General features: G+C 49.4%; 1 long non-coding RNA gene and 1 pseudogene across 1 annotated transcript; one reads left to right on the plus strand and one right to left on the minus strand.

Moving 5' to 3' along the window:
* Positions 1-19,834, minus strand: part of LOC129132018 (uncharacterized) — a 234,639-nt pseudogene that overhangs the window by 93,283 nt on the left and 121,522 nt on the right.
* On the plus strand, positions 14,152-18,198 carry LOC143695978 (uncharacterized). Its single transcript, XR_013185447.1, has 2 exons — positions 14,152-15,632; positions 15,999-18,198. It is a non-coding gene; the product is annotated as an uncharacterized LOC143695978 (long non-coding RNA).

Below are 19,834 nucleotides of genomic sequence, written 5' to 3' on the forward strand. Positions count from 1 at the left end.
CTCTTCCTCTCCTTGTCCTTCCTCCCTCACGCTCTGAGCTGCAGACAGAGACCAGGGAGAACAAATCCCTGCCACAGAACCTCGTGGAAGAGGCCATTTGGAACGGCTCCACGGCGCAGGAATCCAATGGGGAGGAAAAGCCCCAGAGATCCCACATGAGGAGGGGCTGCCAACCCAGCCTGGGGAGCTGTGAGGAGGTAAAAGCCTCCCTGTGCCGGGAAGGGTGTGGGGATTGTGAGAAGAGCTTCAGGCAGAGCTCAGCCTATTCCTGGTGCCTCCAAAAACGGCGGTGCTAGATGCAGAGATCCATGGGGATGCAGAGATCCCCCTGCAGATCCATGGGGATGCAGAGATCCCCCTGCAGCCCCCAGAGCAGCCACGCTGGAGCACGGAGGATATCCCGCCGAGGCTCGGTGGGAGTGTGGGCAGGGTCTGCTGCCGGAATCGGCAGAGGGGGATCTTCCCGTGGAGACCGAGCCGGAGCGTGGGCAGCCCCCACATGGCTTATGGCGGCTGATCCGGCAGCTCCCGGCAGAGAAAAGGCAGGTGGGAGACCCCGGCAGCAGCGGCGGCGGTGCCCAGCGCAGCTGGCACGGGCAGGGCAGCCGGGGATGGGATGGCTGGGACCCGGCCTCGGTGCGGTCGGCGCGGTGACCTCGGCCCAGGCGGCAGGACAGAGCAACCCCCATCTTCCCCAGCATGGCCGGCAGAGCGGCCGCGGGCCGGGCAGTGGGAGCAGGGCACACAAATTCACCGCCAGCGCCGGGGCAGGTGGAGCTGCCCTGGGCAGTGAGCCCGCACCTGGGATGGAAACCGGGGCAGGCGGAGCTGAGGCGGGCAGCGAGCCGGGACCCGGGACAGGCGCCTCGGCCGCGAACGGAGGGGGCAAGAGCTGCAGAGGATCCCACTCTCTTTCTGACTTTTCCTCTTGTTCCCTTCCCTTTCATTTCCTCTTTTTCTTTTCTTGTTTTGTCTAGGGGCTTTCCGATACTTTAAAGATTTTTATTCTCCTAAAATCTCCTGTCTAACCTATGGCATATTCTCTTTCTTCTAGATTAAATGGGTTTTTTTACAAATAAATCCAGAGCCTAACAAATCTAAACTTCTGCTTAGATACTTTGAAATGGTCGACGAGCTAACTCACAACCTCCTAATGTTCTTTTTCTCATCACCTTTTTATTTATCCTTTGGCAAATTAAGCATCTTTCAGTTTCTTGCTTTGCTACTCCAAAAATCCCAGTGCACCCATAGTTCCTTAAAAAATGATCACACAAAGCTTGAGTACCCCAGTGGGTTTTCTGATGCATGTCTTCTAATATTTTCCTAGTAAGCACATTTTATTAAGTAATTGTCTTCCATCAAGAAGTTTCCATTTCCCTGATTTATCTTGTTCACTTCCTGTCTTGTTTAATTCTTTTTTCTCGGCTTCCCTAAACTTAGGAATTTCCAGTTTTTCCTCGTTTGGAGTTAATATTAACATAACTCACTCAGCTCCACTTTCTGCTGTATCCTTGGCTTCGTCATCTGCCAAATTATTTCCTCTTATTTCTGGGGTCTTTCCCTTTTGGGGTTCCTTAATATGTACTATAGCTATGTCTTTTAGGTAATTTTAATGCCTCTAAAACCTCTGAAATAAGTTCCTCATGTACTAAACCTTTTCCTCTTGAATTAAGTAATCTTTTTCCTTTCCAAATTTTTAAAGGTATGTACTACGCTAAAGGCATACCTTCAATCAGTAGATATGGTTCCTTTATTTTGTGTTAAATATTCTAGTGCTCTTTTTCAAGTATATAATTCCCGAGTTTGAGCTTACTAGTTTAAGGTTAATTTCCCTTTTTCCATAGTTTGCATGTTGTTCCCATCAACTACTACATACCCTGTACTTTCTCCTTTTGCAAGGAGTTGTATCTCTGTTACCTAACATAACTCCCAAAGGCCTACCCTTTTGGGGTATCTCTGCTAGTATGCTTGTATTCCCTCTTTTTTTTCTTTTTTTTTCCCTGTAATCCAACTTACTGGTTTTCTGTCTCATTTTTCAAGATCTTATCTATTCATTATCTGCCTCTGTTTTTCACTTTCACTAACAACCTAAATACCACTTTTCTTTCAACTACACACTTAAAAATAAAAAACCTTTTCTCACACTACTTTCAGTGCAATCCACCTCTCTCCAAGGAGATATAGTGAAGCTTAAAATGCACAATCTACATTACATATACTTTCATTTGTCTACATTCACTCGCTTCTATTTCTCATTCACTTCCACACATTCTTTCACACGCTCAGGACACAAAGTGGATCCCTGTTGAGAGAGAATCGCGGCTCCCTGTGGCCCCCTCCCCTTGGCGTTGGCCTCTGGGTCTCAGTATCTCCCGGCCTCCTGGGAGGGCCCTGACTCTGCTGCCTCCGGTGCCCGTTCACCTGTGAGGCTGATTTGTGTCACTCACACTCTTCAGCTACGGCCCCCTCACAGGCCCGGGGGGACAATGGCCCGTTTGCAGTCACACACATGCTCTGCCACAGCCCCCACCCACCCAAGGGACAATGGCTTATTTGTGGGTCACACACACCTCTTTCCACAGCCCCCCCTTCCCACCTGCCCGGGAAGCTGAGGCTGATTTTGTGTGTGACTCACTCTCACACACACAACAACAATAAGGTACCTTTTACTTTCACATCGCCTATTACAATTTTAGGTATTTCTGGCCAGTCCTGGTGCTATTGGATTTTCCTCAACCCAGCTGTGTTGGCCAACCCCAGATGCTCTTGGGTGTAGGAGCGTCGGGGGGTAGGACGGTCGGGATGGACGGAGACGAGAGATCTCTGCAGCCAGGCCCTGGAACTTGCGGTTTATTGCAAAGGGCCCGGGTGCAGGGCCCTGCTTGGAGCTGCCAGGCACAGCTGGAGCAGGCCCGAGAGAAGAGAGGGGTAGAGAGGATGAGAGGGTAAGAGAGTAAGAGGGTAAAAGTGTAAGAGAGTGAGGTTCCCATTACAATTCAATAAATCTTCTGTGTTGAATATTCTATTTCTCACTAGCCAATCTAGTACAAGATGCACGTCCTATAGCATTTACATACAGCCTATAAGAATCATTACATTACCACACTGTGTTACATTTTAAACCATAAAAACTCCTCTTTGGACCCCTTCTGCCAAGCTGGCAGGATCTGCTCTGACCCTTGGATCTGTCTGCAAGCAGAGGGAATTGTTCCATCAAAAGGGGATTACCTTCAGCCAGCCATACCATCGTTTTCCAGTTGTTCAGTAACTGAGGTATCTCAAAGCTTGCTTTGATTTCAATCTTGCTTATAGTTTCTATATTGTCAAAATCTTTTGCCAGACAATCATATTTATAAGGCTTTCCTGTTTCATCTTCCCCAACACTTTTTTTATTTCTCAATCCACCTGTGTTGTCCAATCCCAGATGCTCTTGAGCATATTCTCAATCCGGCAGAATTTTGCTTTACCCTGAATGCTCTTGGAATATTAATCCCTCAACCCAGCAGGTTTTTAGGAGCCCCTTTTGCCCATTTGCTAGTGGATTGGGCTAGGAAACTCCTCTGCTCCCTTCCTCCGAGGGGTCCAGCCCCTCTCTGAGACCCAGTCCCAGTTACCCCGGGGGATTCTCTCACTCCTTTTAACATTCACTTTGTCTCTTTACTGGCCACTTGTGACTGTAGTCACAAGGGTTTTCAGGATGAAGAAGAGACGAGAATGTTGACTCCATGATCAGAAGGCTTGATTTATTATTTTATGATATATGTTACATTAGACTATACTAAAAAGCAATAGAAAGGAAAAGGTTTCTTGAGAAGCTAGCTAAGCTAAGAATAGAAAAGAATGAATAACAAAGATCTGTGTCTCAGACAGAGAGCAAGAGCCAGCTCTGCCATGAGTGGTCAAGAAATCCAAACACCCACAGGAGACCAATCACGGGTCCACCTGTTGCATTCCACAGCAGCAGATAACCATTGTTTACTTTGGTTGCTGAAACTGCAGCTTCTCACAAGGAAAAATCCTAAGAAAGGATGTTTTATGAAAGATGTCTGCGACAGCCACTTACCGCGGAAAGTCAGAAACGCAGCATGGGAGACTCCAGCACTCACTTGGCAGGTCTGGCACAACCAGCCCGCCTCTCATTCACTCACATTCATCCCCCCTGAGAAATACTTACCAATCCCTTTTCCTTCCCATGTTCTTCGTGCACATTACTACTCTTAGGGGGCCAATTGCCGTGGTTGTAGGGAGCCTTTTTCCATTGTCTTTGTTTTATTGTCTCCTTTTGTCCACCATAACCTGCGTCTGTCGGTCACCCCAGGGCAAACAGAGCGAGGCTGCTGAAGAGGGCAGGGGGCACCTTCCCCACTCTGACTCTCCTGAAGCACCGGCAGTGAGGTGTTGGTAACCATCCTCTGCTACCAAATTGTGAAAAACGCCAATCACTTGTTTTTAAAATGTTAAAAGTTTAATAGTAATAAAATAATTATCATAATAGTAATACAATTAGAGTAATAAAAATTTGGACAATTTGAATTAGGACAATATGAGACAACAAATACAAAGTGTTATGGAGTCCGGGTACCTTTTTCTGGGCAGCACAAGCCCTAAAAAGGACACCTGTTAACAAAGGATTAACCCTTAAAAACAATAGCCTGTTGCATATTCGTACACTTCATACATGATGCATAAATTCCATTCAAACATGGGATTCTGGTCAGTGCCACCTTCTTCCTCTGAATCCTAACAGTGCCTTTGAGGAGGGAAGAAGTTCATTTCTTCTGATAAGAGGGCAATAAATTCTTTTTCTCTGAATGATTTAGGTGTCCCGGGGCTGCTATCTCGCTGCAAGTCCTTTCTTTAAAGAAAGTCTCTTACCAAGCATAGTTTCTATTTTAACATTATGTTATAACCTAAAACTGTATTTAACCCACTTCTTAAGAGAATTAATACAGCATTAGTTTCTAACACAAGATGTATAATATTCATTTTCATATTTGCGAAAACCCAATCACAAAATATGCACTTTTCACAATTATAATCCCACTTACTTCCAGTCTCTCCCAGCATGGTCCCAGCTGCCGCCAGCATGGTTCCAGTTGCTTCCTCAATCAACTCAGTGAGTCCCAGTATGATGCCATTTGCTCCCAGTGGCTCCCAGTCAGGCCCAGTATGGGGGATGCTGTGCAGGGTGTGTTCACTGTGACACACAGTCACTCCCAGTATTAGTCCAGTCACTCCCAGTGTGATCCAGATATGAGCCCAGTGTGCTCCCAGTCTCTGCCAGAATAAACCAGTTTTGCTCTACATGGTTCCAGTTGCTCTCTTTCACCCTCACTTTCCTTCCAGTCACTCCCAGTATATCCCAGTGTACCCCAGTTATCTCCAGCATCTTTCCAGTTCCTTCCAGTATGATCCCATTTGCTCCCAAGCACTCCCAGTCAGCCTCAGTGTAGTGGCACTCACTGCCAGTATGATCCCAGTCACCTCCAGCCATGATCCCAGTTCATCCCCGTGTAAGCCCAGCAGTTTCCAATCACCCCCAGTATGCACCCAGTTCCTTTCAGTTGGTCCTAGTATGTTCCCAGTTGCTCACAGTGACTCCCAGTCACTCCCAGTATATCCCATTTGCCCCTAACATGGTCTCAGTTGCCCCCTGCAGGCTCCTACTCACTCCCAGTACAATCCCAGTATGATCCCAGTATGATCCCACTCTCCATTAGTGCAATCACAGTGTGCCCTGGCATGGCAGTATGATCCCAGTATGATGTCAGTACAAGCCCAGTACAGTCCCAGTCACTCCCAGTACGGTCCCAGTGCAGCCCAGTCCCTGGCAGTGCTGCCACTGCTGGGATCCCCCAGCCCTGTGTGCGTTCCCCCCTGGCGGATGTGCCGGGAGGAGCCCCAAGGGCTGGCAGTGGCCAGGCAGGGTCCCCAGCAAGGCCCAGTTTGGATGTGCAGCCCCCAGTTTGGCCAGTTTGCCTCTCCTTTGGCCCGGGCCGGGTTCCCCCCGCCCGCAGCGGCTGGGAGCAGCCGAGAGCCCCGCGCTGCCCATCCCGACCCGTCCCGGCTCCATCCCCGCTCCTGCCGCGGGCTGCGAGGGCTGCGGGAACGGGCACCGAGGGTGTGGCTGCTGCTGGGGGAGGAGGAAGGAGGGAAGGGCAGGGATGAAGGGGGAAAAGGAGGTGGGGCTAGGGGGGAGGAGCAGGGGGAGGAGGGATGGAAGAGGAGGGACAAAAGCGGATCAAGGCTGAACTGAGGGAACCACGCCTTCGATCCCTGCCTGAATTCGCAGCCCCCACCTGTGGGATCATTGCCCCCCCCATGGCTCCGGTGAGCGGGGAGGGGGAGCTCGGCCCAGATATCCAGAGGGTCCCTGGGTTGGGTTTTTGGGGGATGTTTGGAGAATGAAGAAGTCCAAGGCTGAGCGGAAAAGGCCCCTTGGGGGGACATCGGGGGGTGGCGGTGGCGGCTGCCGGCAGAGGCAGCCTGGAGGAGCAGAGCCCTGTGTGCCCCAGGAGGCCAAAGTGGGGAGCCCAGAGAGGGGGGAGCGCCGCCATTGGCGGGAGCCTTGAGAGCCTGGAGAGGGGCAGGGGGGACTCCTTGGAGCCGCTGCAGCCCAGAGCAGAGAATGAGGGGAGAAGGGAGCCTGGGAGCCCAAAAAGCCCCGGCATCCCGAAATGGGGAGAGCGAAGCGAGGGCAGCTTTTGGGATTGCTGGGACTGCCAGCAGCCTGGGCAGGGCGGGCACCGAGGAGAAGGGGGATCCCCAGTCCAAGCGTGACCCCCAGTAGCTGGGACAGGGTGGAACCCCCGAACACCAGAGGGGAGGGACCAGGGACAGGGAACTCCTGGGTGGCTTTTTCAGGGCTGAATCTTGGTGTTTGGGAGGTTTTTCTGGAGCCCAGATGGCCTCTGCCTTGTAGAGATGGACTCGGGCAGAGGAACCATCAAACTCAACGTGCTCATCCCTTGTTTTCCCCAAACCAGGATTTCCCATTGCCAACACTTGGGAGGCTGCGAGGAAGAGGAAGATGCCCTGGGTCACTGAGGCAGGTGAGGGGGAAATCAGTGTCTGTTGAATGCTTAAAATCACAGGGTTTTGGAAAAGCTTCAAAAGACAAGCCTCAGAGACAGTAGAACTGATTTAGAGCTTTGCAGTAACCATAAGATTGGTCAGCAGAAAAGTTATATAAGAAGTAGAAAGTAGGGAGAAATAGAACAATGGTCTGTGCATTAACACTTATCTAGAATAACTCCCTAACCTGCAGAAAAGTGTATCTAGATAGATATTAGGAAGTTCCAAGCTTAATAGTGGAGCTCTGTGCATTGTGTTTTAAGGCTTACAAGCAGGTATTGTATTTGAAATAAGGGAGCATTGTTTTAACCGTCAATGTGCTTATAGTGCTTGGATAGAACTACTGTCAGTATGGCTTTGCTTTGCGTGATTGGTCAAAAACCTTTTAAAGTAAGTTTTTACATGAAGTTCTTTGTCTGCTACCTGTGATGTGAGCTACTGGCATCTTCCCATTGTCATAACCAAGTAATGAGACAGATGCTGGGAAATAAAACAGCTCAGGACACGTTCCTAGCAGCCCCATCCTGTTTGTGATTTGTGCACAGCCCCGAGCTGGCGATGAGTGCCCCTTTCCCCTCTGTGCTGCTCCATCTCCCAGCCCAGCAGGGCCCCCGGCTGCAGCTCAGCCCTGGGGGGATCTCCTTGCCCTTGCCTGTGGCACGGAGGCAAATCCCATGCTATCCTTGTCCTTCCTCCCCCAGAGCAGGAGCTGAGCATGGAGAGCAGGGAGGACAAATGCCCGCGGCAGAACCTGGTGGCAGAGGCCGTTTTGAGCGGCTCCACGGCGCAGGAAGCCAACGGGGAGGAAAAGCCCCGGAGCTGCCGCACGAGGAGGGGCTGCAAACGCAGATGGCGGGGATGTGAGGGGGAAAGAGCCAGCCTGGGCCGGGAAGGCGGCCGGAGATGGAGCCAGAGCTCGGAGCTGGTGCTCCATGAGCAGCTCCATGATGGGGAGAAGCCCCACACGTGCGGGGAGTGTTGGAAGAGCTTCAGGTGGAACCGCGACCTGATTGTGCACCAGAGGATCCACACTGGGGAGAGGCCCCATGAGTGTGGGGAGTGTGGGAAGACCTTCAGCCGTAGCTCCCACCTGATCAGGCACCAGAGGACCCACACTGGAGAGAAGCCCTACGAGTGTGGGGAGTGTGGGAAGAGCTTCAGCCAGAGCTCCAGCCTGATCAAGCACCAGAGGACCCACACTGGGGAGAGGCCCTATGAGTGTTCCAAGTGTGGGAAGGGGTTTAGGATCAGCTCCCATCTCCTCCTGCACTATCGGATTCACATGGAGGAGAGGCCCTTCCAATGCCCTAAGTGTGGGAAGGGATTCAGGCAGAAATCCACCCTCATCACCCACCGGCGCATCCACACTGGGGAGAGGCCCTACGAGTGTGATAAATGCAGGAAGAGGTTTCTGACCAGCTCCTACCTCCTCCAGCACTATCGGATTCACACAGAGGAGAGGCCCTTCCAATGCCCCGACTGTGGGAAGGGATTCAAGCACAACTCCAACCTCGTCACCCACCGGCGCATCCACACAGGGGAGAGGCCCTACGAGTGTCCCCAGTGTGGGAAGAGCTTCTCCAGCAGCTCTAACTTGACCCAACACCAACGGAGGCACCGGTAAGGGAAGCCCTGTGAGTGCCCCGAGTGCGGGCAGAGCTTCGTGCGCTGCTCCAGCTCCATCCCCCACTGGAGGAGGCACTTTGGGCACAGCCCTGGTCACTCACATTCCCTGTGATCCATGTTGGGAACACACCTGGCTGCTTCTACTTCTAATTTCACCTTAATTTTTTTCTATTCTCCATCTCTTTGCACTCCAAAAGCCAAGGGGGATGGATCTGTCACCTCAAAACCACTCAAATCCCAGTGAAAACAGCTCAATCTTACCCCAAAAGGGCTCAAACCCACCTCAAAAAACTCAACCCCACACCAAACTCACTCGATTCCACAGCCACCAGGCTGAGATGGGGTTGGGAGGTGATTTAGAGTTGTGGGAGCTCAATTAGATTGGTGGGATGGGGATTGTGTGGGGCTGGGTGTGTGGGATGTATTTGATAGCAAATAAAACTCTCAGACTTACTGATTTCTTTCCCATTCATGTTCAGTCCATTGCAGTTCTGTTTGCAGAGTGCCACCTTCTCAGCTCATTGTCTTTGTGTCCCCTTTTCTCTCCTGCCTCTCTTTGCCTGCTCTGTTTCTCTCTCAGTGTCTCCCTTGACCCACGGACCACCAGAAACCCTCCCCTGATTGAATTGACCCAGGCACCACCAGAGACCCTCCCTATATTTAATTGCCTCAGGGACCACCAAATACCCTCCTTTGATTTTTTACCCCAGTGACCACCAAAGACCCTCCCCTGATTTAACTGCCCCCTTCCCTGATTTACTTGACCCTGCATTGATTTAATTGACCCCTCTGTCCCCACAGTCCCTCCCCTGATTATTTATTATTTTATTTCCCAATTATTATTTTAATTCGCAGTCCCAGGAACTGAAGTCCTGAAGGCTGGCAGGGAAATGTCTCTGTAGGATTTTGCTCCATTTGCCTTCATGGGCAGGAACATCTTTTCCTGGCTGGGAGCTGGAATTCCAGACTTTTGGAATGTGTGCAGGGCAATACGGACTGGGATCAAATATGGACTGAGATCAGATAGGGATGGGGATCAAATAGGGGTTGGGATCAAATATGGAGTAGGATCAAACAGGGGCTGGGAGCAAATATGGACTGGGAACAAACAGGGACTGGGATCCTACAGAGTGGGATGAAATAGGGGCTGGGATGAACTAGGGACTGGGATCAAATATGGACTGGGATTGGATATGGACTGGGATCAAATGGACTGGGATCAAATATGGATTGGGATCAAATGGACTGGGTTCCTACAGACTAGGATAAAATAGACTGAGATTATATAGACTGGGATCAAATATGGACTGGAATCAAACATGGACTGGGACCAAATACGGATTGGGATCAAATATGAACTGGGACCAAATATGGACTGGGATCAAATAGGAGTTGGGGTCAAATATGGACTAGGATCAAACAGGGACTGGGATCACATATGGACTGGGATCAAATGTGGACTGGGATCCTACAGAGTGGGATCAAATGTGGACTGGGATCAAATGTGGACTGGGATCACATATGGACTGGGATCAAATATGGACTGGGATCAAATGGACTGGTGTTGCAGTATGAAGCAATATCCTGTTTTAGCTATCCCAGTCCTTTCCCAGGTGTGGCAATACCTTCTCCCTTCCCCTCCCCTTGCCTCCTGCTAAGTGGTGTCTGTCAAGCTTAACATTCCAGCAAGGCATCGTTGTGTGATTGGCAAAAGTTCAAAAGATGCTTCTCAGCCCTGGGGTCATTGGCCTAGCCAAGTGTCACTTGTCCCCTGAGACTCCCCCCCTCCCACCTGCTTGGTGCCATACCTGCCCCTTCCCTCCCCCTCCCCTCGAGCTTAAAAGGACACTGAAACCATGCGGTCGACATTCTGTTGGAGCTGTTACCAAGATTCAGAGATCTGTGACCCTGGAATAAAACTCTGGATTAAACCCTCTGGCAGAATCCGTCTCCTTTCCTCTTTGCCATCGCCTAAGGCCTTTCCACCAGAGGTAAAACTGAGTTCCTGCTTGCCTGGACTTGTTCCAAGTGCCCAGTTGCAACAAGCAGCTAGCCAGGGGTGTCTCTGAGGTAAAAACACCACAGTTGCCGCCTCTGGTCAAGCAGCAAGGCCAGACGAGCCCAGACATGTTCCATCCTCTAACATTGGGATACTATTCCAATAGACGGGGTTCCTACAGACTGGGATAAAATAAACTGAGATTATATAGACTGGGATCAAATATGGGCTGGGATCAAATAGGGGTTGGGATCAAACAGGGACTGGGATCAAATATTGACTGGAGTCAAATAGGGACTAGGACCAAATATGGACTGGGATCGAATATGGACTGGAATCAAATGGATTGGGATCAAATATGGACTGGGATCAAATATAGACTAGGAAAAACTATGGACTGGGATCAAATATGGATTGGGTTCAAATGGACTGGGTTCCTACAGACTGGGATAAAATAGACTGAGATTATATAGACTGGGATCTGTGGGAAGTTAGGGACAGGCGATCGGAAGATATCACGTTGTACGGGCAGACAGAACCCCTCCCCTCAGCTGTTAAAGTTACCTAAGCCCCATTTATGACACAAGCAGAACCGAGGTTATATAACCCCATGTAACCAGTTAATAAACGCCATTTTGCCATCCACCATATTGGTGTCTGTGAGCACATGGCCCGAGCAGCTGGAGGTTTGCTGCATCACACCTCAGCAGAGGCAATAAAGTGGTGCCAAAACCCAGGAAATTACCTGGGAAACGGGAATCGCCTGGACAGGTGAACGGCGGCTGAAGCGGCTGTGCCAACTCAGCGGGGAGGACACTCCCGGACCAGCAAGGAGGATGGAAGCTCTCGCAAAGGTCGTATTTCAGATTCATAGGCAATGGGGTATTGATTGGAAACCGAAAGTCTTAACCCTCGCTGTGTCGAGGCTGTTGCAAATTGGGGTCATTGACTAGCCGGTGGACATATCCACCCAGAAATATGGGACAAGTGTACTAAGGCTCTGGCCGAGGAAACAATATCCTCAGGTTCGGGGAAGAATCGGTCCGTAGCCAACTCCCAACTCTGATAAAGAGGGAGTGAGAGTATACAAGATTAGTAATCACAATGCTCCTGCTTTGGTCAAGGGGAAGTTAGGAAAGAAACGAACCCCGCTTACAGACTGGAGGAAAATAAAAATAGCATGCGCCGATTAAGCCCCATCAGTCACGCTAGCGTTCCCGGTCCAAGTGGGGGGGCAAGGCAGAAACCAGAGGACCTACTCACTGGTAAACCCCAAGGATGTGCAAGCCATTGTTAAAGCAATTGCAGACAGAGGGATTAATTCAGCTGTGGTTTCCACTCTTATCGATAGTGTTTTTGGAGGAGATAACATGCTCCCATTTGACATTAAACAAACCTGCAGATTAATTTTTGACGGGGTGGGGATGATCGTCTTCAAACAGGAATGGGAGGACAATTGCGCAAAGCAGCTGGCCTTAGTGACTGGGGCAGACCACCTGCTGCACAGTTCCAGTATACAGCGACTCATGGGCACAGACCCAACCATGATCACCCCCCAGGCACAGGCCGAGGGCCTTCAGGCCCATGAGGTTATGACAACTACCCACGCCTCTAGAGAGGCTATCCACTCTGCTTCTAAGGTCATTGCTAGACCATTGCCATGGTCTCCTATAAAGCAAAGCGACAGTGAAAGTTTTACACAATTTGTGGACCACCTCCAGGCAGCACTCAATTCCTCGGCTTTACCCTCGGAAGAGAAGGGCCCTGTGTTAGCGGAGTGTTTGCGCCAACAATGCAATTCAGCTACTAAGGATGTTTTACAGTCATTACGGCCCCGGTCTAGCATCGCGGACATGATTAGGCATGTCACAAAAGAAGAACATCTAGCTGCAATCCAGGCAGCCGTCCGCACTGCAATAACCAGTGTGATAGCATGCTTTAAGTGTGGCCAGGCAGGTCGCGTTGCAATGAATTGCCCCCAGTCAGGGCATCCACTAACAGCTGTTCCCCCATGCCATGACCTAGGGGGCCATGCTGGGCATGTGGGAAAAAGTGGCATTTTGCCAAAGAGTGCAGATCTAAACATCAGGGAAGCGGGAGGGGGAGGGGGTACCCGGGCCGCACACAGCTCCCTCCCACCTGGGACATGAAGCGGCCCAGTTACACCAATTTTCAATGGGGCGCGCAGCTCCCGCACCCACTGCCCCCTCCAATGACCAATTTCGCAATTCAACCAACGGCTCAGCCAAACCCATCAACACCCCAGGAATGCCAAGAATGGCTCCCTGGGGGCGAGGCCCCTGGGTGGCCCTGGCCATGAAAGCATGGGAGCGGGACCCCTGGGTGTCCTTTGCCGTGAAGGTGGGCAGGCACCCGCTGATAGTGAGGGCAGTTTGCTGTCTCTATAACAACCCTGATGATTCTGCTATCTGCCTCCCCTTTTGGGTTGATACGGGATCAGACGTTACCATCATCCCGAACATACACTGGCCTTCACAGTGGAAACTGGAAGAAGCCCCCATGGTGGGCAGGGCTGGAGGGCTGACCCTCAGCCTGAAAAAGCACCCAACCGGTAGCGATAACACTCTGCACCGAAAGAGGACTGGGGAAAACTATCACCCTTTCCCCATATGTCATGTCAGAATGCCCACCCTTGCTGGGGAGGGATGCCCTAGCCCTGTTGGATGTCAGGATGATAAATTTAGTCTAAGGACCACTGCTGCATACCCGCTGCTACCTATCAAACTAACATGGAAATCAGTGGACCCAGTGTGGGTCGAGCAGTGACCCTTGTCAAAGCCTCGAATGATTGCCCTTCTTGAGCTAATTAGCCGTGAGCTACAGCGGAACCACATAGAACCCTCCGCAAGCCCATGGAACATCCCAATCTTTGTGATACCCAAATGATCTGGTGAGGGCTTCCGCCTCCTTGTTCACCTGCGAGAGGTGAACAAAAGAATTCAACCAATGGGTCCTGTACAAACTTTGTTGCCGATGAATTTGATGATACCAAGAGGACAGCCCTGTGCGGTGCTTGACATTAAAGACTGTTTCTTTTCCATTCCCCTGCAGGATGAAGACAAAGAGTGGTTTGCCTTTTCTGTCATCTTCCTGAACAGCCAGCGGCCCACCTGCGATTCCAGTGGAGAGTATTGCCCCAAGGAACGGTCGACTCCCCAACCATTTGTCAAATCACAGTAGACTGAGCACTAGCGCCAGTCTGGCAGAGCGATCCGACTGCGACCATCGTTCGACAACATTCTGATCGCTGTGCCATCAGCGAGCCAAGTAGACCAGCTAGTGTCGACAGTCTTGGAGACCTTGAAAATAAATGGGTTCAAAATCGTGAGTGCAAAAATAAAAAAGGGATCGTGCATAACCTTTTTAGGGGTGGGAATTTCGAACTCCTATATAACCCCTCCCCAAATAAAAATTCAACAAGACATCAAGGCACTCCATGGCATGCAGCAGCTGGTAGGATCCCTACAATGGCTCCGCAATATCATCCTGATCCCTCCCGAGGTCATGGACCCCCTAAACGACCTCCTGAGAGGGAAAAACCCATGGGAGCAGAAAACTCTGACACTAGAAGCGATGAGCTCGCTCAATTTTATTGAACATCAAATGTCGGTAAGCACGCTCTCCAGATGGGACCCAGGCGCACCAATTGACTTGTATGTCCACTTTACAAAGAAAGGGGGAGTAGGAGCGCTAGCCCAAGGGCTCCTGACAAAGCCCAACCAATACAATGGGTAGTCTTAGGAAAACCATCACGCACTTTTTCCCCAGGAGTTGAGTGCTTTAGCAGCCTTATCATGAAAGGCAGGAAACTCGCCCTAAGGCATTTGGGCATCGAACCCGCCAAGATATATCTGCCCATCCGCAAATAGCTTTCCACGCAGTCAGCGTCAATATCAGAGCATCTAGCCATAGCCCTTGCTGGATTTGGAGGAGAGATTCGCTACGCAGCAAAACCCGCTTGGACTCAGCTGCTTGCGATCGTCGACATTGATGTCCCATCAAAAATAATGGATCAGCCGCAAGCAGGACCCAGGGTCTTCACGGACGCATCTTCGCTAACCTCCACCGCAGCAGCGGGATGGCAGTCAGGAGTACAGTGGCAATGCATCAAAACCACTGACCCTACGCTTTCAGTCCAGCAACTCAAAGCAGCCACAGTAGTACTAGCATGTGGACTGTTCCCAGAAGAGCACCTCAATGTTGTAACGGACTCTATATTTGTGAGTAAACTCTGCCTAGCCATGTCTGGACCTGGCATATCAGCGTCCACAGTGGTGATTATGCTTGAAGAGGCACTTTTTTCGCAAAAAGGCACTATATCTATCATCCACGTTAACAGCCAGAATCCGGTTAAAGGATTCTTTCAAATCGGCAACGACAAGGCAGACGCCGCTGCAAGAGGACTGTGAACACTGAGAGATGCCGGTCAACTACATGAGTCCCTTCATATCGGAGCTAAAGCACTTGCGAAAAAATGCGGGATTTCGGCTGCTGATTCGAAGCACGTTGTCGCCACGTGTCCCCACTGCCAAAAATCACCACTGTGGTCTAGCGGCATCAACCCCAGAGGCCTCAAAGCTGCAGAAATATGGCAGACAGACTTTACATTATGTCAGCTGCTAAGACCCCGAGCATGGCTCGCGGTGACTGTGGATACATATAGCGGGGTGATCGTGGCCACACAACATCAAAAAACTGACTCCAAAGCAACCATCCAACATTGGTTAATGGCCATGGCATGGCTTGGTGTTCCAAAACAGATCAAGACAGACAATGGCCCGAATTTTGTTTCAAAATTGATCCAAGCATTCGTTTCAAAATGGGGTATCACTTCAGTACATGGCATCTCATACAATAGCACTGGGCAGGCCATCGTTGAGCGAGCAAATCAAACTCTGAAAGCCAAATTGAGGTATTGGCTAAAACCTCTGAGCCAAGGAGGTATTGGCTAAAACAGAGGGTTTTACTAACTCCATTCCCCCGAGAGACCAAGCGCGCATACTGGCAACCTCTCTGTTAGCATTAAATCAATTCCCTAGGGGGGATGAAACAAGCAGCCCTGCCCAGAGACAATGGGCCACCTGAGCGCTAGAGGAAGGCCCACAGGTTATAATTAGAAATGAACTAGGGGAATGGGAGCGAGGTTGGAGACTAGTGCTCACGGGGCGAGGGTACGCAGCTGTTAAAAAAGCCGGTATAGTCAAATGGTGCCCACTTAAGTCTATCAAACCAGACCTTCAGAGTCGAACTAATGAGAATTGTGAAGTTTTATTTGCAGGACTGGATCCTTGGACATCCCCACAACCCATAGACCCCAGTACCTGAAGAAAGCGACAAATCACCAAGCAGCCTGACAGCTCCCAAGAATCCCACACCAGTGAGATCCAAGCGGCAATGGTATCTCTGTGTGATCTTGCTTTTAGGGTTAATTGGCAGAGGGCAGGCCGATGCAGGGCATTACCCTCACCAGCCATTCAGGTGGGTTTTACGCCATGTCTCAAGCGATAATGCTATCAAAGAAACCATCACACCTGACAGCCCATCTTTTGAGTTTCAGCTAAGGGACATTTTTCCCCCACGGCTAGGATTCCCCGATTTTAGAGATTTATCACTATACCAGACCTATTGGTGCCCTGCTTCCAACCCAGGCAAAAGTTTCTGTAACTATCCAGGGTATGGATATTGCAGATATTGGGGGTGTGAAACTATCATGACAAGCAATAGGTAGCAACCACAGCAACCTGATAAGTTCCTGCAAGTCAGGTATGCTCCCCATGGTTGTCTGGAACCAAAATTTAGAAGACACAATCAAATATACACGCCCCAAGACGGGAGAAAACACAATTGTATGAGCTACACAATGACACAATGACAATTTTGCAGCCGACCCATGAGAGTTGGACCACTGGTAAGGTGTGGTCAGTGTTTGTCCGCACCTTTCACGACATTTGGGTGAACATACAAATTATCAGGCTCCTACCGTCAGTATCCCAATCAATCGGACCCAATCTAATTCTTACGGGCCCAAGAGGGGGATCACAACTAGCGCCAATTTTACCCTTAATGTACAAGCATTAAATCCTACCTCGTCCCCATACAGCCTTTTAGATAAACCAGCTCCTTACAATTAGATTCTTGATGTATTAAATGCCACCTTTTTATCACTGAGCCAATCTAACCCAAACCTTATGAAATCATGCTGGTTATGCTATGATGCAAAGCCCCCTTTTTATGAGGGTGTTTCCCTTAATGTCCCCTTTAACTATTTGATAGCAGAGAATCCACATCAGTGCAGGTGGGACACCCCCCGGAGGGGAATTACCCTGAGTCAGGTCACAGGCCAAGGCAAGTGCTTCGGCAATGCAATTTTAGCAAGGCAGATGGGCAACATCTGCACTGAATTTATTGAACCTAATGGAAGGATCTATAAGTGGGCGATTCCGACTACTTTAGGAATGTGGGTCTGTCAGCAATCTGGAGTAAGCCCCTGTGTGCTCCTTGATAAATTCAATAACTCTGTTGATTTTTGTGTCCAAGTTCTAATTGTTCCTAGAGTCCTGTACCACCGAGAAGAAGAAGTATATCAACTTTTAGAGGAATCCAACCGGCTCCACAGAAGGGAAGTAATAAAGGGCATAACCATTGCAATGCTCTTTGGTCTAGGAGCTACTGGCACAGCCACAGGTGTCTTGGCCATGTACCTCCACACCAAGAACTTTCTCAACTGCAGATGACCATCGATGAGGACTTACAGAGAATTGAAAAATCCATCTCCTTTCTAGAGAAATCCCTCTCCTCGCTTTCAGAGGTTGTCCTGCAGAACAAACAAGGATTAGACCTCTTGTTCATGCAACAAGGAGGCCTGTGTGTCGCCTAGAAGGAACAATGTTGTTTTTATGCAGACCATACCAGGGTCATACGAGACTCGATGGCTGAACTAAGGGAAAGGCTAGCCCAGAGAAAGAGCAAAAGAGAAGCTCAACAAGGATGGTTCGAGTCATGGTTCAACCAGTTCCCATGGCTGACTACCCTTGTTTCCACTTTAATAGGCCCTCTTACTATGATACTCTTGACATTGATTTTTGGGCCTTGCATATTGAACAAATTAGTGTTGTTTGTTAAAAACCATTTAGAAAAAGTTAACATTTTATTTGTTGACCGCCAACAATTGCTTTGAGGCACGCTTGTTGCGGATATGTTGCATTGCCTTTTACCATTTGTCGGTTTTACCATAAATCAGTTTAACAGCCTTTGCATTTTTATAACCTTTACACTTCGTGTGTCTTTAATTAATCATGAGGGAAGGGGGAAATGTGGGAAGTTAGGGACAGGCGATCGGAAGATATCGCGTTGTACGGGCAGACAGAACCCCTCCCCTCAGCTGTTAAAGTTACCTAAGCCCCATTTATGACACAAGCAGAACCGAGGTTATATAACCCCATGTAACCAGTTAATAAACGCCATTTTGCCATCCACCATATTGGTGTCTGTGAGCACATGGCCCAAGCAGCTGGAGGTTTGCTGCCATGCCGTTCCTGAACCAGGTCATCACACCTCAGCAGAGGTAACAGGGATCAAATGTGGGCTGAGATTAAATATGGATTGGGATAAAATATGGATTGGGATAAAATATGAACTGGGACCAAATATGGACTGGGATCAAATAGGGGTTGGGATCAAATATGGACTAGGATCAAATACGGACTGGGATCAAATAGGGTCTGGGATCCTACAGAGTGGGATAAAATAGGGACAGATCAAATACGGACTGGGATCAAATATGGACTGGGATCAAATAGGGACTAGGACCAAATATGGACTGGGATCAAATACGGACTGGGATCAAATATTGACTGGGGTCAAATAGGGACTAGGACCAAATATGGACTGGGATCAAATATGGAATGGGATCAAATATGGACTAGGATAAACTATGGACTGGGATCAAATATGGATTGGGTTCCTACAGACTGGGATAAAATAGACTGAGATTATATAGACTGGGTTCAAATATGGGCTGGGATCAAATATGGATTGGGATAAAATATGAACTGGGACCAAATATGGACAGGGATCTAATAGGGACTGGGATCATCCTGACTGGGATAAACTGGACTGAGATTATATGGACTGGGGTCAAATATGGACTGGGATCATACTGACTGGAATCCAATATGGACTGGGATCAAATACAGACCGGAGTCAACTATTGACTGAGATCAAATAGGAACTGGGATCAAATAGGGACTTGATCAAATATGGACTGGGATCAGATAGGAACTCAGATCAAACATGGACTGGGATCAAATATTGACTGGGATTGTACAGACTGGGATAAACTGGACTGAGATTATTTAGACTGGGATCAAATATGGACTGGGATCCTATGGATTGGGATCCTATGGATTGGGACCATACAGACTGGGATAAACTGGACTGGGATCAAATATGGACTGGGATAAATATGGATGGTATAATTTGGACTGGGATCAAATATGGAAGTAGGATCAAATATGGACTGGGATTAAATTTGGAATGGGATGAAATATGAATTGAGATCAAATATAGACAGGGATTAAATATGGATTGGGATCAAATATGGACTTTGATCAAATGGACTGGGATCAAATATGGACTGGCATCAAATATGGACTGGGATCCCACAGACTGAGATAAACTGGACAGAGATTATATAGACTGGGATCAAATATGGACTTGGATTAAATATGGACTGGGATCAAATAGGGAGTGGGATCAAATATGGACTGGGACCATCCGGACCAGGATGGCTGAACCAGTTCTCCCAGTTGTCCCTCGCATAGACCTAGGCACTCCCAGAATGATCCCAGTCTCTCCCAGCAGGGCCCCAGTCACTCCCACTTGCCCCCAGCGTGTTCCCAGTTCCCCCAGCACATTTCCAGTCGCTCCCAGTCTGGTCCCAGTCCCACAGCCTTGTGGTCTCAGACCCTCCCAGTATATCCCAGTTGCACTGAACATTCTGGCAGTTGTTGCCAGGCACTCCCAGTCACCTCAGTGTTGTTCATGTGCCACCAGTTGTCTCTCAGTTGCTCCCAGTTCCTCTAATTAAGTCCCCAGTTGGTTCCCAGCATGGGC

The sequence above is a fragment of the Agelaius phoeniceus genome, chromosome 27 (assembly GCF_051311805.1).
Source record: "Agelaius phoeniceus isolate bAgePho1 chromosome 27, bAgePho1.hap1, whole genome shotgun sequence".
NCBI lineage: Eukaryota > Metazoa > Chordata > Aves > Passeriformes > Icteridae > Agelaius > Agelaius phoeniceus.